Source organism: Elaeis guineensis, unplaced genomic scaffold (genome assembly GCF_000442705.2).
Source record: "Elaeis guineensis isolate ETL-2024a unplaced genomic scaffold, EG11 Super_Scaffold_1000033, whole genome shotgun sequence".
NCBI classification, from domain to species: domain Eukaryota; kingdom Viridiplantae; phylum Streptophyta; class Magnoliopsida; order Arecales; family Arecaceae; genus Elaeis; species Elaeis guineensis.
Window position 1 is genome coordinate 12228914 of NW_027332424.1, and position 23047 is coordinate 12251960.

The following is a 23047-nucleotide window of genomic DNA, read 5'->3' on the forward strand; positions in this document are numbered from 1 at the left end:
TCCTAGGGATGAAGATCTATAGGGATAGATCTAGAAGGTTGCTTGAATTATCCCAATCTATGTACATTGACACCATATTGAAGCGGTTCAACATGGATAATTTCAAGAAAGACTATCTTCTGATAGGTCATGGAATTACTTTTTCCAAGAAAGATTGTCCGACAACTCCTGAGGAGAGAGACCGCATGAGTAGAATATCATATGCTTTGATAGTGAGATCTATCATGTATGCTATGACATGTACGAGGCCAGATATGGCCTATTCACTAGGGGTAGTGAGTAGGTACCAGTCAGATCCGAATGAGAAGCATTGGAAGATTGCAAAAGCAATTCTTAAGTATTTGAGAAATACTAAAGACCAATGGCTTATCTATGAAAACTCTGATCTGAAACTTGTGGGATATACTGATTCTAATTTTTAGTCAGATTATGATGACAGCAGAAGCATGTCGGACTACATATTTATCTTGAATGGAGGAGCTATTTACTGAAAATATTTCAAGCAATATACTGTGGCCGATTCTGTATGCAAAGTGAAATACATTGCTGCATCGAATGTTACAAAGGAGGTGGTGTGGTTGCAAAAATTTATTATCGAGCTGGGAGTTGTACCTTTTATTGATGGTCCTATCCTGCTTTATTGTGACAGCTCCAATGCCATAGCTCAGATGAAAGAACCTAAGTCGCACCATCACACTAAACATGTTCTGCACTGCTATCACCTAGTGCGAGAGATCGTAAACCGAGGTAATGTCGAGCTTCAGAAGATCGACGAAAAGGAGAACCTAGCCGACCCCTTCACTAAAGCTCTCAGGATCAAAGAGTTCAATGACTTCAAATGGAAGATGGGTATAAGATACTGCACTGATTGGCTTTAGTCCAAGTGGGAGTTGTTGAAAAATATGTCCTAAAATAAATCGTGTGACAATTGAGTTCATCTTTGTATATGAATTATTGATTACTGAATAATAGTTATTCTAATATTTTTCATCACAAAGTGACATCTTTATTGAACTCTTGTACTGTGATGAAGTCTCTAGAACTATGCTAGTGTACGATAAAGAGAGGATTTATCGTATAGTTCTTAAATAAATTCGCGACCAAATTATACGTCATTACAGAATGATGACATTTATCGAGTGAAGGTCATTGTGTGCCATATGGATTGGTTGTCCTCTTAACCAAGGAGTGTGGTGACACTGGTATGGCATACAGGTGAGATGTAAGGGTATATTATCACCGAACAAGTAACTCACCTGTTGAGTGTTTTGCTGTCAAGAGCTTCCCATGAAACATATGGGTATAAATATCCTTCAGACCTGAGATCACTATAGTGACTTGCAAGCAACTCACTGTGCTTTGGTGCCAAACTACCTAAATTTTTAATGTAGTGATGGAAGGCTACTGGGTACAGTCAAGTACTTGCAAAGTTCGTATGTAGATCCAGATGGGATTGACCCCTCCAGATTATTAGAGTTGATGTATTGCTGTATTTTAATTTAGTAAAGTCTTGTCCAAAATAATCCATGAGATAGATTTGAAATATTGAAATACAATGTGGATGAAGCAATCTCGGTTGACAGTTAACCTAAGACCATCCTAGAGCATCCAGGGTCAAAAGGATGAATTATGTGGTAACCATGAGTATGGGTTCTAAAATATTCCTTTGCGATAATTCGACTTATCTGAACATCGAAAACCATTGCTAGATGATATATTGATTAGTGCAGGAATTGGTTCCTGTGCTACCAGTTTAGTGTTTGAATCTATGGTGTCATGCACACAAGTCAGACAAAGTAGGAAGAAATTGACCTATGTTTGTATGTCCAATATGTAAGTACTTGACTTGATTGAACATATAAGCTAACTTGATTAAGAATTGAGTTATGGATCAAACAGGATTGAAGAGTTGACTATATCTAGCTAGCACTACACATGAGGTTCAGGTATAATCCCGGGGATGAACAATTTCTTTCTATGATTTATGAAACATATGAAAGATTATATTTTAGTACTAATTAATTTTAGATTAGATTTGAATTAATTAGACTTAAATAGGTCTAAAATTCAAGTTAGACTTGGTACAAAAGTCCTAAAGAGTTTAGGAATGACAGTCTTTCGAAATTATTTCGAATCGGTTTCGAATCGAACTCGAATCGGACCTGTTTTGGATGAGATATGAGTATTCCTACTTGCACTAGAAATATCCACTCATGAAGTATGATCAAAAATTAGTTTATTACTTATTTGGGGCATCCCAAGTGGATGTGGGAGTGGGTACAAAGTGAATGTCATAAGTGATGGCAATTATATCTGATGTAAGAGTCTTTCTTTCATGAGTATTGGACCAATTCAAATCAGATTTGAATAAAGAGTCCTCCTCTCATTGGATCATGAGAATCATCTATAAATAGAGAGGGTTTCTACCTATGGATAAAAGAAGAGAATAGAATAGCAAACAAATAAAATTGAGAGAAGAGAAAAAGAGAGAGAGACAGACATGTGAAGAGAGAGGTCCTTCATCTTCTACATCTCTCCTTTTGTTGCCGCCCCCTCTCCTTGGGTGTGGATCCTTCTTGGGCATCCTACCTACTAGTGTGAGGTGTCACATCATCACATCTCATCCCTCGATTGATTGAGTTGTGAAATCAATTGGATTGGAGTTCATCCTGCTTTTCTGCGACGTCTGACGTGCATGTGAAGTAGAGGGTATGTATATCCAAGCCTCCACAAAGATTTATATCAGATAATTTGAGATTTAATTCCTGGTTCCACTATAATTCAGGTAAAGATTTGATCCTTAAATAAGTAAAATATTAGAAAAAATTTTAGATGCAACCTGGGCATTCTGGAGGAAAACTGTTTCCTTCCCTTCAGACTATCTATCAGTGCGAAAAGTATGTAGTTACCTATCTTCAGCTTTATAGGTTGGACAATACATTGCATAAGTAGAACTTATATAAGGTATCACATACTCAAAATTTTAAAGCTGAAGCCCTCAACGATAAATTAGTGTGTATCATATACAAATCATTAGCAGATGTAATTTTTGCATCCTGCTATTGCTTCACACTTGCAAAATAACTCTTGTAATTTATCTCTAATACTGATTATTACTATAATGATAATAGACACCTATGGCAAAGACATTCTTCACCTTTCTTCTCCTAGGAGATACTAAAGAATGAATCTAGAAGAGTTAGTAGGATCAAATTCTGAATTAACTCACCATCTATGATATTGACTTAATCGCATGATTAAGTTAATCAGTATATATTTGATAGCCATACTGTCATCTCATCATATCACATATGTAGTTTTTCTTTCTTTATAGTATCATCTTCGAACAAATCAAAAATAGGAGAATAGGAGACTAACCCCTATATAAGAACTATTCTCAGTATCCTCAACCATTCCATGAAGTTCGATCAATTTAAAAAGTATACCATGCAGTGATAGTGAAGATGCAGATGAATATATAAGAACATAAATGGACTACTCATGATGACATGCACAATTTAGATGAGATTTTTATCTAAATGTGTCTCTCACTATTTTAACAAATTTTATAGTCTTCAAGTATGAAAAATGAAGAAACCTATCATTTAGTTTTTTAGTGCGGTTAAGATCCCAATTCCTCGACAAAAGTCTTATGGATAGCACAACAAGCTCCTATGAGTTCAAGAGTAGGTAACTCTTTACCAATTACATCTTATGCAACTCTCAACATAACTTTTACCTCTAAAATACTTATAGCCTTGTGGATAGCACAACAAACTATAGTATTTTAGTTAAGTCATACTCTTCAGTCTTATATGATCATATCTAAATAATACTATCCTTGTGGATAGCACAACAAGGCAGCACTACCAGAATATGCCATAAGCATCACTTAGTCAACATCATATCAATTCTTATAGTAAGTCTTGTAGATAGCACAACAAACTCACTGCAGTTTTTGACATACTCTATTGACTTAGTATGAGCTAAATATCATTAGCTTCATTATGCACTAAGATAGTATCAAATCAGTCCCTACAGTAAGCCTTGTGGATAGCACAACAAGCTTACTATGGTTCTTGACATAATACTAGCTTAGCATGAAGGAAGACATGGATAGTATTCTTAACACTTCGCTATTATGACTTAATATAATTTAAATGAGGGACTTAAGTTTCATGCACATCCAAAACATATTATATTAAAATGCATCATATGCAATTTAAATTTTAATTCTAACTACCAGCATATAAGAGCATATAAAGAAAATCTAATGGTTATGGACTTCTAAAAAATCATTCGAGCTATAGGATAATTTATGGGTCTAATCCTAGGTACATTTTAAATTGAACCATCTCATGGTCAATCTTAATGCGCCTCAACATTACAAATGCCTGGTAATCCAGTCTTAGAGTAAAGCCAATCAATATAGTATCATATACCCATCTTTGATTTATCATCTTAGAACTTCTAAATATTGAGGTTTTAGTAAATGGTTGGTCAAATTCTCCTTTCCATCAATTTTTTAAAGATTGACGTCATCTTAACAGATTTTTTGAATAAGGTAGCAGCGAAGCAAAATGCCTGCTAAACTAATGGGACTTCAACTTCTTGGCATAAGTTATGACTCCGATGCTATACAATACAGTAGAACCATCATCAGAGGGTGCCACTCCTAACTTGTCAGTGAACCTGTACAATCACATAGCTTTCTTGCAAGCATCGAATGCTGCAATGCATTCTGCCTCGTAATTTGAATTTGGCTATATTGCTCTACTTGGAACCTTTCCAGCAAATTGCTCTATTAATTAGGATAAGGATGTATTCTGACACATTCTTGCTATTATTATATCTAACTAAAAATTAGAGTAATACTCTATAAGTTTTTAAGTTAGATTCTTCATAACTGAGTTATCGATCCTTAGTATTTCTCCAATACTTAAGGATGACCTTCTAATGATTCTCATCCTGATCTTACAAGTATCCACTCACTATTCTAATGAGTATACCATATCCAGTCTCATACATGGTGTACATGATAGAATAAATTTTACTCATAAATACTCTATGTATATTAGACTGAGAAAACTCAAGCAGCCTCTTAGATCTATCTCTATAGATCTTCATCTCGAGGATGAGAGGTACTTTTTTCCAAATCCTTTATGGAGAACTATGATAATAGCAAAATTTTATTCCCTGTAATGTAAGGAATGCATTTTCTATTAAAAAAAATTATTCACATACAAAATAAGAAATACACTCATAGAACTATTAATCCATTTATATTTACAGGATTCTTCTTCATTCTTAATGAAGCCATATATTTTGATCACTTATCAAAATGTATGTTCCAACTTCAAAATATTAAGCATTACCATAGGAGAAAATATCTCGTTATGGTCAATACCATAATATCGACAATATCTTTAGGCAATCAAACGAGCTTTGTAGATCTCCACCTTCTCGCCTACGCCACTCTGATCCTATTGAAGATTCATTTACACCCTGTGGGATTTATCCTTTCGAGTGGATCAATGAGTATCTATACACTATTGACCATTATGGACTTCATTTCAGACTATATGGCTCCAAGCCATTAATCAGAGCAGACCTTTGCATGATATCCATGTAGGTGATCAGATCCTTATTGTTCTCATCGAGTTCAATAAGATCACATCCCGTATCAAGATACCAAAGTATCTATCCGACGGACGTGATACTCTATCAGATCTCCTTAATGGTGCCTTTACAATGGATTTTGGATTTGATCTAATCAAATCCAATTCTATAGGTTCACAAGATTGTGTCGATTCTTCTACCTATTGAACTTTATAAGTTTCACATTAAAGGCATCAGTTCCTTCACTAAGGTACTCTTTTTCTAAAAAGAATATCGAATATCTTTTGTTTTTTAACAAGGTAGAAGTAATATCCCCTATATTTTTTGTGGTACCCTACAAAATAATACATATAAGATCAAGATCTAAGCTAATCGATCTGTAAATGCTTGACATAAACTAAACACTCACAAACTGTTGCCCAGATATGGAGCCCAAGAGGGGGGGTGAATTGGGTCTTTTTAAAATTTTTGTGATTAGTGCTCTCAAGTAATGTGCTATACTTGTTGAGTGCGGTGAATTGATTAGCTAAGAAAATAAGATCAACCATAAATGATAAGTAAATAAGTATAAAGCATAATGAATGAAAGAAGATATGCAAGCACAACAAACACAAGAGATTTATAGTGGTTCGGTGCCAACCTTGCACCTACATCCACTCCCCAAGTTTCAACTTAGGAATTCAATCCACTAAAAGAATTTCAAGATACAACCCATCTGATAACATCAATCCTTGCTATCCAAGCAAGAATACTTATTTTCTAGGTACAAGCCAACCCACAAATACTCTGATTTCAGGTTTGGATCAACCTATCCAAGTTTTGGAACCTCTCAAAACTCAAAACCCAACATACAATAGCAAAAGAAGAGTGTACAGAAATTTCAGCATAAACAGCTCCTTAAATGAGCATAATAAAAATAATAAAAGTATAATACTCAAGGAGTAGAAGCCTTTACTGAATACTCTCAAATGATTAAGATACTTGAATGCAGTTGAAGAGTGGTTGGTGAGCTGATTGAATGCTTCTATCCTCTCTTTCTAAGATTTCTTTCTCTTTCATGGATGTGAGCTTGAATGTTTGATTCTTATTTAATTTTTTACCTTTAGAGAGTATTTATAGTTTTTATTTGAACTTGAGAGTATCTTAGTGTCGATTAAAAGATGTTGGAGAGTGTGTAATGCACATTAAATGCATCAAAAATAGGCTGAAAACTAGCTGTTACGAGTATTTGCCCAAAATGGGTCGACCCATGGGTTGTCGCACTACGAATGGATAGTCCCATGAGTCATCTCATTTGACCGGTCAAAAAAATAGGCTCTCTATTTTGGTCTCAAGGTCTCAAGGGTCGACCCATAGATCATCCCACTTCATGCCACAAGCCGAAAACAGTGCGTGCTGGCTACCCAATAAAAGGGGTTGACCCAGTTGGGTTGCCCCATTTTATTTCAATCCAATTTTTCATATATTTAAGGTCCAAAACTTACCAGAATACTATCTAGTACTCTTAAATAAATTTGAATCAATTTGACACTTTCAAAAGGCTTTAAAAATTGCTCCAACTTGTAGAAACTTTAACTTTAGCATACTTGAAGGAGCTTTTCAAACTCAATATTTTTGAATTATCTGAAACAATACTAAATTATCTTCCAAAGATAAGAAACTTATTAGTAGTCTCCTCAAATAGTTTGTGACCATCAAAATTAATTCTTGGGGCAACAATCTCCTCCTTTTTGATGATGATAAAATATTTGAGTGTTCTCAAAGAGAAATTCATAAAGCTCAAGGGACTGAGTTTGTAAAGTACTTGTAAGAGTATGCCAAAGATTAAGCATAGAATATCATGAGATACATATTATCAGCAAGTTGTGATATTTTAAATCGTACATTCTCATTTTGTTGAAAATTATTTATGAAGGTATTAAGATTTTTCAAAAATTATTTCTAATCAGCAAAATTCATTCCTTTCTTATATGAAAAAAAAATGAAAGTAACTATTTTGACCATTAAAAGAAACTTTTCTTATATTTGTTATCAGAGCAAAAATAGTTTATAAAAACTCCTTGGTTAAAAAATTCTTCTTTTTCTCTTTCTTGTTTTTAGTATCAGAGCTATATGTATATAAAAAGAATCTTTCTTTCTCTTTTTCTTATTTTTGTATCAAAGCAAAGATGAAAATATCAAAGCAAGAATCAAAAATAGATGTATCAGAGCATTTTGCAAAAATATCAAAATGAAAGTAAAGATAGACATATCAGAGCAAAATTCAAGAAAATTCATAAAAATTCAAGATAGACTACCTTCTCTCCCTTTTTGACATAATCAAAAATGGACTAAAGAGAGTAAGATTTTTAATGAACTATGATTCTACTTCAGGTATTAGAGTAACTTTAACTGAACAGATATTCATTCATTCACATATGAACAGAAGTTGGCCACACAAAGGATGATAATAGATAACTTCATACATTAAGTACAATAAAATAAGAGGTTACAAGAGTCAAGTACATCCATTCATTATACATATCTATGAACATAAGTTTTTCCTACATTCAACAAAATATAACAACTGAAACAAACAACAACTAAATAGTATGAAACCTAAAACAGCTAATACAAAATGATCGGATCAGGGAGCATGGGTATCGAGCTCAAGATCATAACAACTGAAATAGAATCAGCCTCGGCCTCGACTGGATGGTTTGGTCCAAGTAGAAGAAGTCAGAGGATGGAAGGCAATAGGCTGAACAAAGGTACGCTCAGTGGATACAGATGGTCTGAACTGAAGTTAAGTCCTAATGGCATCTAGCTGAGATAGGACTCCTCTTATTGAAAATCTGAGCCCCTCAATATTAGAAGAAACAAAGTCCCTCGAGTCTCTGATATCAACCTGGATTAGCTCAAGTCTCGATTGAAGCAGGCTATGGAGTCTCTCTACATCTCAAGCAAGATCAGCTAACTAAGGTGAAGAATTGATCGATGTACTTGCACCTACTGATAGTGAGTCTAGGATCAATCTAATCTCTCTCTCTATATCAAAAAGTCTGTCACTAAATCTGAGCAAAGAGCTCTCAATAATCTCTAATCTAAAGCTCAAGTCAAACAATAGTTGTACCAAAGAAGAAATGTGTGGCACTACTAAGAGATCTAAAGAAGAGGTAGAAAAAGAACTCGACTGAGGTGGGTGATACTGTTGCTGCTGCATCTGCTGGAGAATCTGCTACTGATACTGCTGAAACTGCTAAAGGACCTACTCTGAAACTGCTGCTGCTGGATGGAGAGAATATCTGCTACTCGCTCAGCTAATAGTCCCATCTCATCCTCCCCTAATCTAAGTGATGATGGCATGGCACGGCTCGTAGATAGGGGTGCGCTGACTGAGGGTCCTACCTCAGGCTCTGATACAAAGTGAATATCAGGGCTCTGCCTAGGCTTAGGTGATAATGAGGGAACCTCCCCCTCAGCACGCTTCTCCTTCTCCTCCTCGACTACAGCTCCTCGGCCCTTGGTCCAATGACCATACACTCTGATAAAACCCCTATGTCAAAGGGAGTGGTCATTGTAAGTATCAGTGTTCAGCAATCTGCATACGGCCTCCCCCTCAAAACTCACACCAGACTGCCTAAAAATAACTGTCAGGGCTATTCCATAAGGTAAGAGAGCCTTGGATCTATTCAAGACCTCCATCATGGCATCAATCATTAGGAATGAGAGATTCAGTAGAGACTCAGAGACTACATGATGCATCAAACAGATGTCTCAACTAGTCATCAAATCATATCTTCCCCCTCTAGAGAAGAAGATCCTGAAAATCATATTGTGGAGCAATCTCATCTCCACACTCAAATTCTTAGCCTCAATTTTTATGAACCCCTCCACATCCTCTCTTCCTAAAATGGTCTTAAGCCTGATCTCTTTCCTTAGAAGCTCATTGAGGCAACGTCCTTCACAGGACATTTGAAGAAGTCTACCCAACCTAGGAGCATTTAGGATATTTGAATACCCTTTACTATTGATCTTAGAACCCCATCAGTGAATATTAGATTTGCATAAAACTCCTTAACCAGGTCAATGTATATAGGCTCAGACAGACTACAGAAAAATCTCCATCCTTGTTTGATTAATTTTTCACCAATTGTAAATCCATCATGTCTTAAGAACCGAAAATCAATATTTCTTCCCAAGGCAACCTTTCTTGTAGAAAGAGGGATCTTACTTGGAGTTATGGGAGGAGAGGCTTGAATAGAAACTTGAGCAGTCCTCTTTCTTCTTTCTTCAGCTTCCAATGGCCTCACAGACTTCTTTTTTTGGGGCAGCCACATCTTGGGGGCCATTGTTCCAATAAGAGCAGAGAACCGATCAAAAGAATAGTGGAGGGTGAAAGATAGATGGAAATGAAGAGGAGTAAGGGATTTTAAGGAGTTTGTTTCAGAATTTTAAGATAAGGGTTTAAGGGTTTGATGGCGAGCAAGAAAAAGAGGAATTTGGTCAAAGATAGATTGAGAGGAAGTACCTACCCGAGATTTTAAGGTAGAAACAAGAGATTTTTGGGTGGATAAAGGGTTGGATTTAGGAGATTATGGCCAGTGGGGAGCTTGGAGCAGGGTTTCAGTTTGGGACGAGAAGAGAAGCAAGAAGAATAGTAAATGAGTCGTCTCTTTTGGATTTTAAACAAAGAATTTAAGCAGATCATCCCACATGAGACCTGTTTGCCCGATCAATTGGGACATCCCATGGATCGTCCCATCCAGAGAAAGTTCAAGTGATGAGAAAATAATTCAAAAATGAGAAAAAAATCAAAAGAAAAAAAATTTGAAAATACTTGTATCGACTTGAGATAATCATGTAGTGTTTAGATAAATTTTAGTATGATTTTTAATGGAGAATTTCAACGAAAAAAATTTGAGATCATATCCGAATAATATTGATGATTTTAATTGACTTGAAATAATCCTCAAAAAAAATGGATGCCTTCCAAAATTAAGATGATGAAGTCAAGGAATTTAAGATGGATTCTGAGAGAGGAATTATGATGAAGCATCAAGCAAAAAGATCTAAGATGCCTAATGTTGGGTATAAAATACTCTCGGTCGAAGTTTGTAAAGGACCGACCCTTCCAGGACTTTTTCGACTTCCGACCTTGTGTGGCGTCTCTCTGAACCCCCTCGACTGTCCGAGCTTCCATAATACCATCCGAACTTCTCCAACAATGAGCTTCTCCATCCATCTACTGGGCCACTCCAAAGGCTCTCTAGGCCTCACTATCAGCGACCTTCTACAGTGATCAACTATTCTCCGAACTTCTTTCGGACTTCGTCAATATCCGAGCTTCTCCGACAATGAGATTCCTACATTAATCAGACTCCATCTAAGTTTCTACGGTGGTCGACCGCCTTCAGGATTCCAATCGAGCTCCTGCGAGAGCCAACTTCTACTACGAGCGGTCTACTCCAAACTTCTACTACGAGTGGTCTACTCCAAACTTCTACTACGAGCGGTCTACTCCGAACTCCTACAGCGGGCGGTCTACCCCAGATATCTACCGTAAGCAAATTTCATTCGAGCCTCTACTGTAAACAAATTTCTTCTGAACTTCTATCACAGGTAGACTTCAGCCGAGCTTCTTCGTAGCCGGATCCCGGACGAGCTTCTACAATGGGACAGGATCCACCGGCCAGGTCGCTACTCCGAGCTCCCACGACAACCGATCTTCGACCAAGCTTCTACAATAAGCAGTCTCCTTTTAGCCTTCTACAAGAACCAGACTCCATCCGAACTTCTATAGCAGATGGATATCGGACGAGCTTTTACGACGGACGGACTCCGGCAGCTGCATTACTACAACGGTTGATCTCCTTCGATGTCTGTCGAACCTCCCCAATGCTATCCGAAGTCCGCTGCCGGCTGACCCTCCACCAATTCTTCATGAAATCGGACTTCTCTGGCGGATAATCTTCAGACGAGCTTCCACATCAGGCAAATCCCAACCGGACTTCTCTAGCAATCAGACTCCTATCGGACTTCACCAACAGACAGTCTCCATTCAAGCTTCTACAGCAGATGACTCCTGCCTGTAGCATCAGTGCCTCAGGCATCCGACAACAGTAGACTCATCAGCAGCCTCAAAAATATCCGAGCTTCTCCTAAGTCGATGGGATAGAGAGCCATTCCGTTCCATCAGATATCCCAGCTGAGCTCCAGCCGATAGATCTGAACTCTCTGGCAAGTCACGATAATGGCCACCACCCTACTCCACTCTCTACAATGGATTCCGCGTGGCTCCACCACTCTCTGACAAGTCGCAATAATGGACACCACTCCACTCTTCGGGCTCTACAACTCTCTGGCAAGTCACGACAATGGACTCCACTCCACTCTCCATAACAAACTCCACGTGGCCATGAACGACCTCTAATGCCACTACTCTCCAAAACAAACTCTATACAGCTCTGAACAGCCCACTACCAGGCAGTTACAGACGTCGTTGTCAATTAGTTACGCTCTCCATCTATAAAAAGGGATCTCCAGATACGTTCTTCTCAAGCTCTAAACTCTATCTCGAAACTCTGTTAAAATTCTCACTGGAGCACTCCATTTCTGTTGAAGCAGAGTACTGACTTGAGCATTTGAGGGTCTTGCCGGAGCATCCCCAACTCCAGTTTAGACTTCCCTTGTAGGTTCCAGCAGTGGCCGCGGTCATCTCAACTCCAGCAACTCCGACTTTGATGAAATTCTGCACAAATAGAATTGGCGCTAGAGGAAGGGCACTATATCTTCGTAGTACCCTTATTCTTAAAGGAGTGCTCAACGGGACTGCTCTGGTCATCTTCTCCGACATCCTCTTCTCCTTCTCCTACTAGATCTCCACCTGATGCCTCTCCGAAAGGCATCCACCAGGCGATCCATGGCCTCTACGGCCAGATCTCAGTCTCCGGCCTCACCTCTAGTTTCTCAGGCTCCTCCTCCTCCTCCGACAATGGCAGTCGGCATGGAGCAATTCGACCTGTTGGTCTAGTAGGTCAGAGGCCTTACCGAAGCAGTGCAGGCCATGCAGCAGCAGCAGCAACAGCCGCAGGCATCAGTGCGGTTGGAAAGAGCATCGTCGGAGTTCCAAAATCCGACAGTAGGGCTGGCCACTTGGGCCAGTCACCCTGTCTTCCCCGAAAAGGGGAATCCGAGGGTGGAGAGCCCTCAGTCTGATCATGATTCCACTCCCGGAGGATCCCTACCTCCACTCTGCTAGAAGACCCTCGAGACTCGCAGTCGAGAGGACCTCCTAGATCGAAGGCTCCAGGAGATGAACCGATGGATTGATAAACACTTAATTTAAGTCATTTAAAGTAAAAAATTAGATTTAATTTATTTAATTTATTAAAAATTTGATGCTTCTTTTTATGTTTTATAGGAAAGATGATCGTCGATACAAAGAGTCCGATTCATAGATCAAAAAGACTCAAGTTTGAAGAAATTTGGACTTAAAATAAAATTAAAATAAAAGAAGGATGCATATGATATTATAGAAAATGAAGATACTATGCAAGGAATCCAAAAGGATATAGATGTCATTATGAAGAAACAAAAGTTTCTTTTTGGAATATGAAAAAGTTGTTTCACGTGAATACGCGTGGGCGCGTGCGTGAGCGCGTTGGCGTGTGGGCGAACGCGGCGTGGGCGCGAGCACGGGCACGGGTGCGGCATCGCACGGGGGTGGATGCGGCGAGCGGGCGCGCGGTAGGCGGGTTCGCGGAGAGTTTTTTTTTGGCGGACAAACAGATGCTTATTAAAGGAAAAAAATTAATATTTAGAAATATTTTGAGAGGAAAGATTTGTATTTTCTTTATTTATTTGTGATCTTTCCATCTTATCTATCCATCTTTTAGTCTTTAGCATTTTTTTTAGTCCCACATCGAAAAATCATGTAGAACTCCTCCCTCCTAACACCAATAAAAAGACTTTTGTATTCCCATTGAAGGGGGAGCCCAAAAATTCTTCTAGAGCCTTGCATAGAGGGATAGAAAGGGACTACTTCATAAGCAGCTAGGCTAGCAGTCTCGGGAGTGGAGAAAAAATTTTGTAACGACACAGAGATGATTTATTATTCTAAACTTTCTTGTATTTCTTTATATGCAATAAAGATTATGCTTTTTATTTAAATTGTCATGAGTTCTTTATTTGCTCTCTTTCATATGCTTTTATTTATGCTTTCCTATTAGATTAATATTAGGAATAATTTTTACTTTCGGAGATGCATCGTGATCTATGGATATGGGGCGTGCCGAAGAAAGAAGAGTTATTTACCTAGTACTTTCTGGAGATGCACCGTGATCTACGGGTACGGGGCGTGCTGAGGAAAGATAGGTATTTTTCTTAAGATTAATCACATCAATTTAATTAAAAAAAAGAGATACAACTCTGCTAGTACAAAATTAATTCAAAACTTCCGAGCTTTTTATTTTCTTATTACATCAATTTTAAGATAATTTATTTTCTAAATAAAAAACAACGCTTCTTTCTTTTATTTTGCAATCTTAACTTAGCCTAAGGTCCTTGAGGATACGATCTCGACTTATCCTACCTACGTAGTGAGTAGAGTTATTTTTGGTGCTATCAACGACTACGCATCAAATTTTGGCACCGTTGTCGGGGACCTTGGCACGGTTGAAAAAAAAAAAAAACCACTGACATTTCATAACACTTAACTAAAATAGCGTAACCTCAAATATAAAAATTTCTAACTTGATTGGACACCTTGTTTCTTTGCATCTCATCTCCATAATTAACTTTAAGGGCACAACCTATTAACTAAGATAAGGTGGGGATTTGATCACCCTTCCTTGGCCCACAAATCACTCCCTTGCATTTGCATAACCTAGACCTTAATCTAAAATCAACTAGACGTCAACCCTAGAAATTTTGAGCTCAATAGGATAAGAAAGCTCTAGAGTTGAACCGAGTACGGATTGGTTAATTGCTCGGTGTCTAAGGCAAGTGGTTAAAGAAAGTGGTTTTCAATTGGTTCCATTGACTGACCTGGCCAACTCAGTTAGTATCTAAGAAAAGCAACGAGCAGGGAACCTCCCACATCTTACGCTTACCTGGCCGAGTCAGTTAGTCAGCTTGAGCTTGGAGTGCTCAAAGGCAGTCTTGAAAGTTAGGAGCTGTCTAGATCTAAGTAACCTTAGGATAGAGAGTCTATGATTATTTAAGTTGATTGCAATTAACATCTAAACATTAACTAATTTCTTTCTTTTCATAGATTTAAGATTCTTAGGTTCTTCTCTTTAGATTTTCTTCATTCTTTTCTCACTTTATTATAAAAATATATATATTATAAAAAAAAAAAATTTATGTTTGCTCTACAGTATAATTGAAAGGTGTATGCTTGGCCGTAGATCGTTACGACCAGAAATCCAACCTTTTGATCCAGAAATAGAAAGAACCTTTAGAGCCAACAGACGTAAAAATATGGACCAAAATCAGGAGAATGATCCACCCAAGCAATTGAAGGAGTACTTTACTCCTTCCACATATACCTACGCTCCTTGTATTCAAGTGCCCCCTGTGGAGGCCACTCAATATGAAATTAAGTCCAGTATAATCCAAATGTTACCTTCATTTTATGGACTTAGTAATGAGGACCCTTATAAACATCTTGAATAATTTCTTGAGATATGCTCAACTGTCAAAATTCACAACTTCTCCGATGATGCTCTTAGATTAAAATTATTCCCTTTCTCACTTAAGGACAAAGCCAAATACTGGCTACATACTTTGGATTCCATGACTATATCAACCTGGGACCAGCTGCAAGGAGAGTTTCTCAAGAAATATTTTCCCATAGGAGAAACTAATCAAATAAGGAAAGCCATAACTAGTTTTTCTCAATTAGATGGAGAAATGTTTCATGAAACATGGGAGAGATTAAAGGATCTTATTAGAAAATATCCCCACCATGCTGTACCCAAGTGGTAGTTAATCCAATATTTTTATGATGGGCTATCTGAAAGACATCGACAAATGGTCGATGCATCATGCGGTGGGACATTTATGCTGAAAAGTGAGGATGAGGCATGGCAACTGTTTAAAATTTTAAGTAAAATTTATTACATCATATGTCTGCCTCTATTAGAGATAAACCCATGTTAAACCCAAAGAGAGGTGGAATATATGAAGTAGAAAATGCCATAGATATCCATCAAAAGGTAGATGAACTGTCCCAAAAATTAGATCATCTTCTAAATACTGGATAATCCCTGATTCCACCTAACCCAATCCAAGAAGTTTGTACATTGTGTGCAAGTTCGAACCATTTTGTTAGTGAATGCCCAGCCGCACCTCAATTTCTTGAGTTTGTGCACGCGTAGGTTCAGCAAGCTCAAGTCCAACAAGCTCGCAGATCAGGAAATGATCCATATTCTAACACTTATAACCTCGGCTAGAGAAACCATCCAAATTTTTCCTGGAGACCACAACCAGTGGTTGGCCCTGCCGCACCTCGACCTCAATATCAGGACCCAACATATAGGCATGGACCATACCATCAATTTCAAAATGTTCCTCAACCGTCTACTACTAGAACGATTAGAAGTCAACACTCAGACCCTTAACTCCCACACACAATCCATTGCTAAGCTAGAGACCCAAATAGGTCAACTAGCGACTGCATTCAGTAGGACGGAAGGAGGAAAATTACCTAGCCAACCCGAGAGCAACCCAAGAGGGCAATTTGTGATTGAAGAATACCCCAGAAGTTTTTTTTGAACATGCCAAATCAATTATGACTCTGAGAAGTGGAAAGATCATTGAACACACCAGTACAACCAATGAGACTGACCCTAAACCTCTAACCGAAGCCAAATCACCCAAGAACAAGGACCTAAAAATAGAGAAGGAACCAACTGCACCGGAATCATCTTACTTGCCTAAAGCCCCATTTCCGGATGCCCTGAAAGCTTCTATTCCTGCAGATAAGAAGGGAGGAAAACATGATGAGATGTTGGAATTATTTAAGCAAGTCCAAATTAATCTTTCCCTTCTAGACGCAATCAAACAGGTCCCTGCTTATGCCAAATTTTTGAAAGATTTGTGTACCCAAAAACATAAATCTAGATCACAAATCCCAAAGAAAGTATGCCTCACTGAATAGGCTAGTTCTGTCTTCCAGCATGCCACTCCTCCAAAGCTTAAGGACCCAGGAGCCCCCATCATTTTCTGTGTTATAGGAGATTATCACATTGAAAAAGCTCTTCTGGATTTAGGGGCAAGTGTGAATCTTTTACCTAGTTCGGTGTATGAACTTTTTGAATTTGGAGAACTGAAACCCACATCAGTCACACTGCAACTAGCTGACAGATCAATTAAGGAACCACGTGGAATGCTTGAGGATGTCTTGGTCAAGGTAGATGAATTTTACTTTCCAGTTGATTTTCTGATTCTCGACATGGAACTAAGTGGCAACCCCAGACAAATTCCCATTATCTTAGGATGACCCTTCCTAGCTACGGCAAATGCATGCATTAATTGTAGGACAGGAGTCATGGACGTATCATTTGAGAATAAGAAACTAAGACTGAATGTGTTTGGTGCTTCCCAAGGACCATCAATGGATAGTTGCTTCGAAGTAGATACACTAGAAGATATTATAGAAGATGCAACACCCACAATTCTAGCACCAAAATCCTTAGATACTTGTTTGGCTCACTTTGGAGTGTATGACTTTGAGGAATATATGAAAGAAGTTAACATCTTGTTGGATACACCACACGATAAAATCACTCCTCCATGGACAATCAAGTATGAGCCATTGCCCACATTAGCTAGTACACCAATAGTTCCATCTTTAGAATCACCACCTACATTAGAATTGAAATCCCTTCCTGCTACACTCAAGTATGTATTTCTAGGACTCAATGACACCCTCCCGATAATCATTCATCAAACTTGACCCCTAATCAGGAAGCAAAATTGGTTGGTATTCTGAAGCAACACAAAGAGGCTATCGGTTGGTCCATTGTCGATTTAAAAGAAATTGACCCCTCCATTTGCATGCACCATATTCATTTTGAGGAACATGCCAAACCCCATCGAGATATTCAGAGGAGATTGAACCCAAACATGCGTGAAGTAGTAAAGAAAGAGGTGGTAAAGTGGTTAGATGCTGGAATCATCTACCCCATATCCGATAGTAAATGGGTCAGTCCCACTCAAGTAGTACCTAAGAAATCTGGTATTACTGTGGTTGAGAACGAAGAAGGTGAACTGCTTCCCACTCGCATATCATCTGGATGGCAAGTATGCATAGATTATAGAAAACTGAATGCCATTACTAGGAAGGACTATTTTTCATTGCCCTTCATCGACCAAATCCTAGAACGATTAGCAAGACAAAGTTTCTACTATTTTCTTGATGGTTATTCAGGGTACAATCAAGTACCTATATTTTCAGATGATCAAAAAAAGACTACCTTCACCTGCCCCTATGGCACCTTCGCTTTTCGGCGTATGCCATTCGGGCTTTGCAATGCACCCGCTACATTTCAACGGTGCATACTGGCCATCTTTTCGGATATGGTGGACAAATGTCTTGAAATTTTTATGGATGATTTTTTTGTATTTGAAACCACCTTTGAGGATTGTCTCCATAATCTTTCCAAAGTTCTTAAATGGTGTATGGAGACAAATCTTGTCCTAAGTTGGGAAAAGAGCCATTTCATGATGCGGAAAGGAATTGTATTAGGACATATTATTTCTGAAAGAGGGATCGAGGTAGATAAAGCCAAAGTTGAGGTCATTTCAAAACTACCACCCCCTACTTCGGTCCGACAAATACGATCCTTCTTAGGTCATGCCGGATTTTATAGACGCTTCATCAAAGACTTTAGCAAGATTTCAAGACCCTTGTGCAATCTGTTGGCCAAGGATACACATTTGTCTTTGACGAAGATTGTTTGAAAGCGTTCAACACATTACGAACAGCCCTGACAACAGCACCCATAATAAAACCCCCTGACTGGTCCATTCCATTTGAGATTATGTGTGATGCCTCTGACTTTGCAATAGGTGCCGTCTTAGGCCAAAAAATCAATAAGGAGCCACATGTGATCTATTATACTAGCAAGACTCTTTTCGATGCCCAATTAAACTACACCACAACAGAAAAAGAGCTACTAGCAGTAGTGTTCGCCCTTTAAAAATTTTGCTCATATCTGTTAGGGTCTAAGGTTCTAGTTTACTCTGATCATGCGGCTCTGAAATATCTCCTCTCAAAGAAAGATACTAAACCGTGTTTGATCAAATGGATCCTTCTTTTACAAGAATTTGATCTGGAAATCCGAGATAAGAAGGGTTCTGAGAATGTGGTAGCTGATCACATCTCCAGGATCTTAGTTGAACACACGATAGGCATAGATGAGATCAAAGAAAAATTTTCTGACGAACAACTTTTCACAATCTCCTCTAGCCGTCCTCCATGGTTTGCCCATATTATCAATTACTTGTCAATAGGATAAGTACCTTCTCACTAGACAAAACAAGAAAAGGATCGATTTTTCTCATAAATTAAACATTATTTCTGGGAAGAACCTGAACTATTCAAATACTGTCCTGACCAAGTTATTCACCGTTGTGTCCCCGAGAGTGAATTCCAAAGCATTCTCACTTTTTGCCATTCTTCGGCATGTGGGGGACATTTTAGTGGAAGAAAAACTACAGCAAAAGTGCTGCAGAGTGGGTTTTATTGGCCAACGCTTTTCAAGGATGCACATGAATTTGGCCGAAGTTGTCTGCGATGTCAGCAAACAGGAAATTTATCCAAGAAGGATATGATGCCGCTGACCCCCATTTTAGTAGTAGAAATCTTCAATGTTTGGGGGATTGATTTTATGGAACCTTTTCTAGCCTCATTTGGATTCGAATATATTCTGGTGGTAGTTGATTACGTATCAAAATGGGTGGAGGCAATAGCTACACGGACTAATGATAATAAAATTGTAACTAGTTTTATCCAACGAAACATCATTAGTCGATTTGGCTTCCCAAGGATAATCATTAGTGATGGGGGGACTCATTTTACGAATAAATATTTTGATGCACTTATGAAAAAATATAATATTTCATACAAAGTGGCCACACCATATCACCCCCAAACTAATGGTCAGGTAGAGGTGTCAAATAGGGAGATTAAACATATCCTAGAAAAGACGGTTAGGCCCGATAGAAAGGATTGGTCTCTTTGCTTAGACGATGCATTATGGGCTTACCGTACTGCTTTTAAAACACCCATAGGAATGTCTCCTTATCAACTTGTATTCAGAAAAGCTTGTCATCTGCCGGTGGAATTGGAACATCATGCATTTTGGGCCATACGGCAATTTAACTTTGATATGAAAAATGCAGGTTCCAATAGGAGACTTCAATTAAATGAACTTGAAGAGCTACACAATGAAACGTATGAGAGTGTCAAAATTTATAAGGCTCGAACTAAAGCATACCACGATAAATTCATTGCACGAAAAATGTTCGAGCCCAATCAAAAAGTTTGGCTCTTCAATTCTAGGTTGCGTCTGTTTCTTGAAAAACTTCGCTCACGTTGGGACGGACCTTTCATTGTAACTCAGGTATTTCCTCATGGAGCTATAGAACTCAAAAATCCTAAACAGGGGAACACCTTTAAAGTGAACGGTCAGTGATTGAAACCTTACATAGATGGAATTAGTGATGGAGAATTAATTGAATCTATTGATTTAGTGGATCCAATATCGCCATAATACTCAATTCAGTCTGGCTGAAGACGTAAAACTTAGCGCTTGTTGGGAGGCAACCCAATGATTTCATATTTTTTTACTTTATCGCAGCTGCAGAAATTTAGAACAAGAGCCTATTAATCAATAAAAGTTATCTTCAACTTTCGAAGCAAAATTATCCCAGGTACACTCTCTCTTTTTATTTTCTTTGCTTTCCTACTCCATTGAGGACAATGTAGATTAAGTTGGGGGGGAGGAAATTAATCAAATCTTCGAGTATGGTCAGAAATAATTAGTTTTATGTATCCAAATTCTATTTTGATTGAGAGTCAATTAGGCATCCTAAACAATGAATGATTAATGGTCAAGATAATTTTAGAGATATTGAGAAATAAATTATTAACAAAACCCAATGAATGGTAGGGTTTAGACTAGACCAAATTTTAGGAGTGATTCTACAACTCTCTTCTTACTGATCTCAATAAAGAATCTGCTTCATGAGAAATTAGGTGGAAAGGTCGAGGTATGCAAAAATTATTCTTAAAATTTACTTAAAAAAAAAGAAAAAAAAAAGAAGAAAAAAAAATAATAACATTGGTTTCCTACTGAGTAACCGGGCTCTTTCGCCTAAGTAAGCATTGTGGTTCGCATAAAAAGGTAGGCAATGTTAAAATATATATATATATATATATATATATATATATATATATATATATATATATATATATATTAAGAGGACTAAATTGTAAGAAGATAATAAACCTCTTTCCCATTAAGTTAGAGGATTTAAAGAGTAAAGTGGAGAGTTGGTGAAAGAAAAGCTCTGAAATTTCTTTAGTTAATACTCAGCCACTAATTGGGTCAAATTGATAATCCAATGAAATATCTCTTTAATGGTCTGACCAAGTATCATCTACCTTTTGGGATGCCTAACCTAATTTTGATTCAAGACCGAGTCAGTACACAATGCTGATATATCTATTTTACTCAAGGACGAGCAAAATTCAAGTTGGGGGGTGTGATAAACATTTAATTTAAGTCATTTAAAGTAAAAAATTAGATTTAATTTATTTTATTTATTAAAAATTTGATGCTTCTTTTTATGTTTTACAGGAAAGATGATCGCCGATACAAAGAGTCCAATTCATAGATAAAAAAGACTCAAGTTTGAAGAAATTTGGACTTCAAACAAAATTAAAATAAAAGAAGGATGCATATGGTATTATAGAAAATGAAGATACTATGCAAGAAATCCAAAAGAATATAGATGTCATTGTGAAGAAACAAAAGTTTCTTTTTGGAATATGAAAAAGTTGTTTCACGTGAATACGCGTGGGCGCGTGCGTGAGCGCATTGGCGCGCGGGCGAACGCGGCGTGGGCGCGAGCACGGGCACGGGTGTGGCATCACGCGGGGGTGGACGCGGCGAGCGGGCGCACGGCAGGCGGGTTCGTGGAGAGTTTTTTCTGGCGGACAAACAGATGCTTATTAAAGGAAAAAAATTAATATTTAGAAATACTTTGAGAGGAAAGATTTGTATTTTCTTTATTTATTTGTGATCTTTCCATCTCATCCATCCATCTTTTAGTCTTTAGCATTTTTTTAGTCCCACATCGGAAAATCATGTAAAACTCCTCCCTCCTAACATCAATAAAATGACTTTTGTACTCCCATTGAAGGGAGAGCCCAAAAATTCTTCTAGAGCCTTGCATAGAGGGATAGAAAGAGACTACTTCATAAGCAGCTAGGCTAGTAGTCTCGAGAGTGGAGAAGAAATTTTATAACGACACAGAGATGGTTTATTGTTCTAAACTTTCTTGTATTTCTTTATATGCAATAAAGATTATGCTTTTTATTTAAATTGTCATGAGTTCTTTATTTGCTCTCTTTCATATGCTTTTATTTATGCTTTTCTGTTAAATTAATATTAGGAACAATTTTTACTTTTTGGAGACGCACCGTGATCTACGGATACGGAGCGTGTCGAGGAAAGAAGAGTTGTTTACCTAGTACTTTTTGAAGACGCACCATGATCTACGGGTACGGAGCGTGCCAAAGAAAGATAGGTATTTTTTCTAAGATTAATCACATCAATTTAATTAATAAAAAGAGATACAACTCTACTAGTATAAAATTAATTCAAAACTCTCGAGCTCTTTATTTTCTTATTACATCAATTTTAAGATAATTTGTTTTCTAAATCAAAAATAATGCTTCTTTCTTTTATTTTGCAATCTCAACTTAGCCCAAGGTCTCTGAGGATACGATCTCGACTTATCCTACCTACATAGTGAGTAGAGTTATTTTTTGTGCTATCAACGACTACGCATCATGGATGAAGAGCTCTGCCACGCTCCCCCTGCTTATGGTGAGGACATCTGTACTGATTCTCCTTTCTCTCAAACGATCATGCAGGAACCGATCCCGCCAAACTTCAAGCTCCCCCAATTTGAAAGCTACGATGGAACCTCAGATCCGGTTGACCACCTGGAGGCCTTTCGGATGATGATGCTACTTCATGGTGCATCAGACGCCATCATGTGCCGAGCTTTCCCATCTACTTTGAAGGGAGCAGCAAGGAACTGGTACTCGATGCTGAAGTCGGGTACTATCTTCTCCTTTGATCCGATGAGCCACCAGTTTGTGGCTCATTTTGTTAGCAGCCAGCATCCCAGGAGAGGCTCGGAGTCC

General features: G+C 38.0%; 1 non-coding gene across 1 annotated transcript; it reads right to left on the bottom strand.

The window, feature by feature from the left end:
• Positions 1-15468: 15468 nt before the first annotated feature.
• On the bottom strand, positions 15469-15574 carry LOC140854536 (small nucleolar RNA R71). Its single transcript, XR_012137742.1, has one exon. It is a non-coding gene; the product is annotated as a small nucleolar RNA R71 (small nucleolar RNA).
• Positions 15575-23047: the final 7473 nt, after the last annotated feature.